The sequence below is a fragment of the Limulus polyphemus genome, unplaced genomic scaffold (assembly GCF_000517525.1).
Source record: "Limulus polyphemus unplaced genomic scaffold, Limulus_polyphemus-2.1.2 Scaffold14, whole genome shotgun sequence".
Classification (NCBI taxonomy): Eukaryota; Metazoa; Arthropoda; class Merostomata; order Xiphosura; family Limulidae; genus Limulus; species Limulus polyphemus.
The window spans coordinates 963,668-970,821 of NW_013665624.1; positions in this window are offsets into that span (position 1 = coordinate 963,668).

The following is a 7,154-nucleotide window of genomic DNA, read 5'->3' on the forward strand; positions in this document are numbered from 1 at the left end:
TCTTAGCAAGTTATTTTTTTAAACATTTCAAATTAATTAAGTTCAAATAAAGAACAAATATTTCAATGTTTTGTGTGACATTTTCAGAAACTTTGTTATAGTTTTCACTTATAACGTATTCTTTAGCTTAGGTTCTGCCAAAATAAATATGCCCCTTACTTGAAAATACCAATTATTCTCTGTAAAATGATTATTAGAAGGTCCGAATTGAAGAAATTATGGTTAGGCACGATTATTTCTGCAGTCTTAGGCAGTTTGTGTATGCAATTTCAAACAAGTTTTTCCAAATAGACGAAAACAATTTAAAGTATTACCATTGCCACCCCTATCTGGTGGATCTAGACCTATAGGAAATACTAATTTATAAAATCCTAAACTAAAAGTAAAGAGAGGGAAAGAGTTCCATATGGCACCCCCACCCAAAAATTGTAGAATTGCCTGGATAAAAAAGATTCTGAAAAGGGTTTATTTGAAGGGACATATTAGAAAAATTGGGGCATGGCTTTGACAAGCATTTGTGTGAATACATGTGGAGAATATTATATTCTGATAAAAGTAGCCTTTTTGATGCCTTTATACAAAACATTTGTAAAGTTTATCCCCAAAAAGATTGTACATCTAATTAATGAAGTAAGTGGTATAATAATGTATTCAAATTATCAGATCATACTATTAATATGATTTATTAATACATAAATATTACTTTGATGAATTTTTTTTAAAATTGAGTGGGGGTGCCATATGGAACTCTTACAAAAGAGAGAACAAACTGAACAAAGTAATCACGAATTAATCTAAATATCCCAAACTAATAAGTTATTTTTATCAATTGGTTTTCCTTTCATTATTAAATCATTTGACTATATTTCAAAACTAATCTCCAATGAACTATTCAATACTAAGCTATTTTATTAAACTAAACATGTTTTGATTTTTTTCAAATTCTACGTGCCTATCTACTCAAGTTTATTATATATTTATCCCTCAACATAAAAAGAAAATAAGTAAAACCTGTACGTAGATTGTTGTTTATCTTCAAATCTCAATTTAGTTTTAATATTGGTTTTTTATTTTGTGATTTTGTTTATATTCATAGATAGAATTTCTGTGTTCCAATACTCTGTTATTGTTTGTATTAAAGTGAGCGTGGCTGGCCGTATACGAGGTAATAGACCATCTGAAACCTCGTGCCTTGAATTGGTCGAATATCATAACAGTCAGCATGACGCAAATGAGAACGATATGAATTTCTAAATATTATTATGTGGTTTCAATCAATCGTCCTGTGAACCAACATGAAAAATTAAAATTAGGTTGAGAATACATATTGGTGGCTGACCTTTTCCTCACCTTTAGCAATTAGTACGTAAAACAAAACAGTGAATGTTTTAATAAATTATGACTGTATATGATGACTCGAAGACTTAATACATTGAAAAACTCAAATAATGTCTTCGGTTTCAATGGCTAAAATTAAATGGTTTTTATAAGCCTCATAGTGAAATTGGTAGCATTTGTAATTAACATACAGAAGTTGTGAATAATAAATACAAACGGTTTAAACGTCAGCATAACTGTTTTGATTATTTTACTATAGACTTGAATCAAAATAACTAACGTAAAGTTACCAATAGTTAAGTGAATATTGCATCAGAAATAATAAAAGTACTAAGTATATTAGACATTGTTCTGTGCATAAAAAACAGAATTATTGATGGACAAATAAGAAATCCTTGTGATAATATATTTTTGAACTTTGTTAATAGGTAAAAACAACAACATAGTGTAAGAGCTGTTTAAAAGTGACGCCTTTAAAACGTCCAAATCCAACATTTCAAAGCTGAACATGAACATTGAATCATCTAAAAGCTTTAAACTTGTCGCTCAAAAATATGTCAACTTCATAACTGCCGTTTTGCACGACTTTGCTCACGTAATAGCTGCCATTAAAAACCAAGAAGGTTTGAGAATTTCTAAATTAAGTTATACCTAGTTTACTTGGTTACGTTACTTCCTGTTTGGTTGGTCAAACCATGGTACTGTCAAGTATTTCTTGTTGACTGGTCAAATAAAACTTCGATTAGTACTGAATTTCTCTTTCAAGTCCAACCTTATTATAACACTTAGTCTTCAAGGTCTTGCCTTTAACATTTGAGCATAAACTTTCTACACAGTATAACAAATCATTTGAAATTCAACATTGCACAACTTCATCCTCTGAGCGTGAGAACGCATGGCGCGCCCTCTCATATTGGCGGCATGTGATGCGTATTATAATATTTTAAAAATAGTTTAATATTCAATACATCTATAATTAACGGATGTTTATTTCACCATTCCTTGCTAAACTTATCACACTCTGATCCAGTTATTACAAATGTCACATTGTATTCCTTTCGTAAATTCCAATACAATGAAAAGATATATCATTCGTTCTCGCACAGAGTCGACGAAACTGTACAACTGAAATTAGACCATGAGGTAGATAGTTTTATGTTTCATCTGTCAGATTAATCATACGCAATCATACATTGAAAAATGTTAGGTTGTATTGACATTATTATGAATTATTGACGAAGAAGAACTGAGTTATGGATTTACAGAATGCTAATTTGTATAGATAGGCATTGGCAGAATTATATAATACCGACATACCAGAAGACTGCAAATTACTACTTGATGTGGTAACACACTGTCTTAGATAGACATGAACATGATGGTCAGTTATAAATATTAAAACTGTTTCACCTGTCCATTAACTTATATTTATCGCTGTGTTATTGTAATAGTTTACTCTGGAATACTGTGAATTAGTTACTTGGGACAACTTTGAAATTTCTGTATTCACTTTCAGATTGTACCAACTACAAAAGAAAGATTATATTTAGTTTTATCATATGGGTTCCTTCAGTTTCTTTTACTATTCGCCTGAGCTGGATGTGTTTTCAAAAAACAAGGAAGCATAAACTTTCGAAAATATATATATACAAATATAAATGTAAAGTGTTGAATATTTTATGCTATATTGGTGTGTATGTAACAAACAAAAACAAACTTCTCAATCACTTTTAGTATCGTATTTTTCTGTCTTACGTATTAATGCAATTGAGGTTGAGTATTGCCAAGAATATCTTGTCAGATCTGCGTACGTGTATTGAATATAGCTTTTACTAGATTTTGACGTCCAGTTAAAAAAAAATAAACCGCTTGTAGCTTGTAAAAACCGTGAAAATGTATAGTTGTTTCATATATTTAACGCTAGAGCGTTGTTTATTTTCTAGCCTTGAACCGTGTAAAATTATTAGGTGTAACGAGACGATGAGCTTTGCTGCTATTATATAGAATATTCCATAAAGGTTTATGGAGTTTTAACCAAGAATATAATGGATATATATGAGGGATTTGAAAAGATGTGTTGTAATACATTTGTGGAAATAATATATTTATTACCTGAATGATCGAAAGTGTTTGTGTTCTAGTGATGTGACAGTGCTTGTATAGTTAGTATCGAGGAGAGATGGATTTTTTAAACCTTCCTCAGTTTTATATTACCAATACTGTTGATTGAATTATGTTCTGCTGATTCTTTTTTTCTCGTAGAATAAAAATATTACTTTCGTTTATTTATCTAAACGTTATATAAATTTTATATCTCAGTATTTCTAAGTGGCGTGAATTCTTTGGAATGCTTGTTATTTACAATATTTTCTCATCCAAATAAAAAGAAAAAAAACCTGGAAATTTCTTATGTTATCAGTGTGTTTCGTAAGTAACAGATTTTTGTAATTGTGAAGCCAGAATATTCCCACAGGATGTGATTTTTTTAGGGTGTATATTTTCTTAACCACAGCTCTTACGAACGTTTTGGTTTAGTTGAACTGTTTTTATTTAGCTTTTTGTTTGTGTCAAGGTGTTTCATGGCACCTGTTCCGTTAAATTACGGTTTTTGTACGTCTTCGATAGCATCAAATAAAGCCTAACATTTGGCAGAGTTTCGGAGTTATTGTTTTCATATCCTATTCACCAAATAATTATAAAAACCATAGAACATCATAATTAGCTTATTTGTTGGATTTTAAACGGAAGGGTACACAATTGATTACCTGTGCTCTGTCTACCGCAGAGAATCAAACCCCAGATTTTAACTTATCACTGACACACTGGGAAACAATTAACTTAGTACTTGAGAAGAAACAAAAATAAACAGCATTAATTAACAGCATTGATATGTATTCCAATATATCGAACATCCTCAGATGTACATAAATTACCTGTAATATAGAATAGATATAATAGCATAGTAGGGAATTATTTTCTTTGAACGTACAAATTATGAAGTAATAGTAAAATGTACAAACGAATGTAGTGTTCTAATTTTTAAAATTTTCGCTTTGAATAATAAAGTAGTGTTTATATATTTCACTTGACAACTCCAACTTATGATTTTATTCTATAACGTTCAGGTTAACTAAAAATATTATAAAACAATATGTATACATATATAATGCATTGCAAAAAATAAAATGTTTTCGTTGCTCATACGCACAACTTCGAAATGAAACTAGAAACGTGTACTTGCGAATTTCTACAAAACGTGAAGCGAAATAGGTAGTTTTTTGTTTAACTTTCGCGGAAAGCTACAGAAGGGGTATCTGCACTTAGTCGTCCCTAATGTCGTGCTAACAGAATAGAGAAAAGTCAGCTACTTTACAGCACTCGCCTTCAACCTTTGTCTGACTGAATAGTGGTAGTTAATCATCTCACTTCAGCGCACCTGTAGCTTCAAAGTTCGTTACTTTTCTTTCTTTCTTTTTTCAGCAGGATGCTAATTATACACTCAATAGGATTAATAAAATAGATACGTTTAAAAGAGGTCACATCCGACCTAAAGCGAAATAGAATAAACATTTGTATCCGTACTGTATTGAAACTTAAGCTTTTTGTTTTAATTATTTATCTATTTCGCTTCCAAATGGTTTTAAAAATTGAAAGATGACTGGTAGTTTTTTATTAAATTTATTAGGTTATTCAAAATAATTATAATATAGCAATAAAAAGAATACTTACGATTCAGATAACAATAATTGGAAAAGTAGTATATACTTATGGTTATCTTCATCCATCTTAACTGTCAAAATCCATAATCTGAATTAAAACTAATGAAATACTTGCATTCCCTAAGACAACAAAACATTTAATAACAGTTTATGTTTTTTATTCACATAAACAGTAGATACATAAAACGTCAGAGTATATTGGGTGTACATCAGCTGTGTATTTATTGCACTGACCTTATACGATTTACCACAGACAATGTGCATCTACATAAGTTTTGTTTTTTCGATCTTAATCCCAATTAATTTGGGGTCAGCCGGTACTTTTCTAAGCCAAGAATTTTTACAGCCGGGTAGCTGGCCCAATCAGCAACCCTATAGGACGAGAATTTTCGGTGACGAGGACTCGAGCTCGCGACCCTCAGATTGCGAGTCGAGCGACCTCCTCACCGAGCCCAGTTGATATCACTAATGTACACAGTAAAGTTGATAGTATTCTCTTTTTACTTTAAAATCACAGTGGTGATGATCAAATGGTCTTTGAAGGTTAGATACTGTCTTCCAAAGAACTCTTTCCATCTCGGCCGTTCAACTCTTCAGGAGAATAAAAACAACTTGTCATCTAACAATCCCCTGCCAAACTCTTTGTTCTTAAATCTGACCACATTACGCCTGGCATGGGCTGATGGTTAGAGCTCTTGACTCGCGGGATCGAACTCCGTCACCGAGCGTGCTCGCCTTTTCAAGTTGTAGGGGCATTATAATGTGACGAACATTCCCACTGTTTCTTGGTAAAGAGTAGCTCGAAAACTGGTGGTGATTCGTATTGGCTAGATGCTTTATCTGTAGTTTATCACTTCAGAATTAGGGATGACTAGTTGAGATAGCACTCGAGTAGCTTTACACGAAATTCCTTAAAACAAACATTTGAATAAACTGACCACTACTCTCCATTAAAAACAGTACGTGTGTGGTAGTTTTATTTCAAGATCTAAGGAAAAATTATACTATCCTAAAACCTGTTCATTACGCTATTTTATTTTTAATAGACTAAAGCCCCTTTCGTTATTATTTTTGTCACTAAATTACATTATTAACAACTCGACATTTATAATGAAAGTAATAGTTTTCGTACATTAAATGGAGTATTATTCTGTGAATTATCATTAACACTTAAGTGCTTATAGTTGTTTGTTTTTAGGGAAGAGGTTCCAAATTGCCTAAAATATAAATAACCCAAATTTCATAATACCCAGAGCTGCAACACTTCTTGGAGTTGGATTAGTCAGACAAAATGTTGGTTAAGTTCTTTGTCGAGTACCGTCTTGCACGAGTATTTTCTGTATAAAATAATTCTTCGTCTGTGTTTAGCCTCAGTTTATTAACTGAACTGCACTGTTTCATAAACAAAACAAAAATACAGTGAATACGAAAAGACTAATTTTAAGGACTGATATAATACATGCTACTTTTTTCAACTTTTCTTCTAATTACAGAACATTTTTGTAATTTCAACTCCAATGTTTGTTTGTTTGTTTTAATTTCGCGCAAAGCTACACGAGGGCTATCTGCGCTAGCCGTCCCTAATTTAGTAGTGAAAGGACTAGAGGGAAGGCAGCTAGTCGTCACAACTCTTGGGCTACTCTTTTACTAATGAATAGTGGAATTGACCGTAACGTTATAACGCCCCTATGGCTGAAAGGGCGAGCATGTTTGGTGAGATGGGGATTTGAACCCGCGACCCTCAGGTTGCGAGTCAAGTGCCCTAACCATCTGGCATGCTGGGCACAGCTCCAATGTAATTACAACATTGGATTGTCGAGACATGTTGTTATTATTACCCAACGGTAAAATAACCTTTCATTAAATTTATATGGAAAAATTTCCCAACGTATGAAATTTAGATTTTTTAACCTAAGGTTTTATTGTGAAATTTCAATAAAGAAATAGAAGACCGTTATATCGTTACAACGTCATATTTCGTTCCTGTGATGCAAATTAATCAAATAAATATTAGTTAATAACTGGGGAGCTTAGTAACTTTTTGAAAAGGATAATCGTCTATCTTTTCCTTATACCAGTTTTAACTCTCCTCAATAT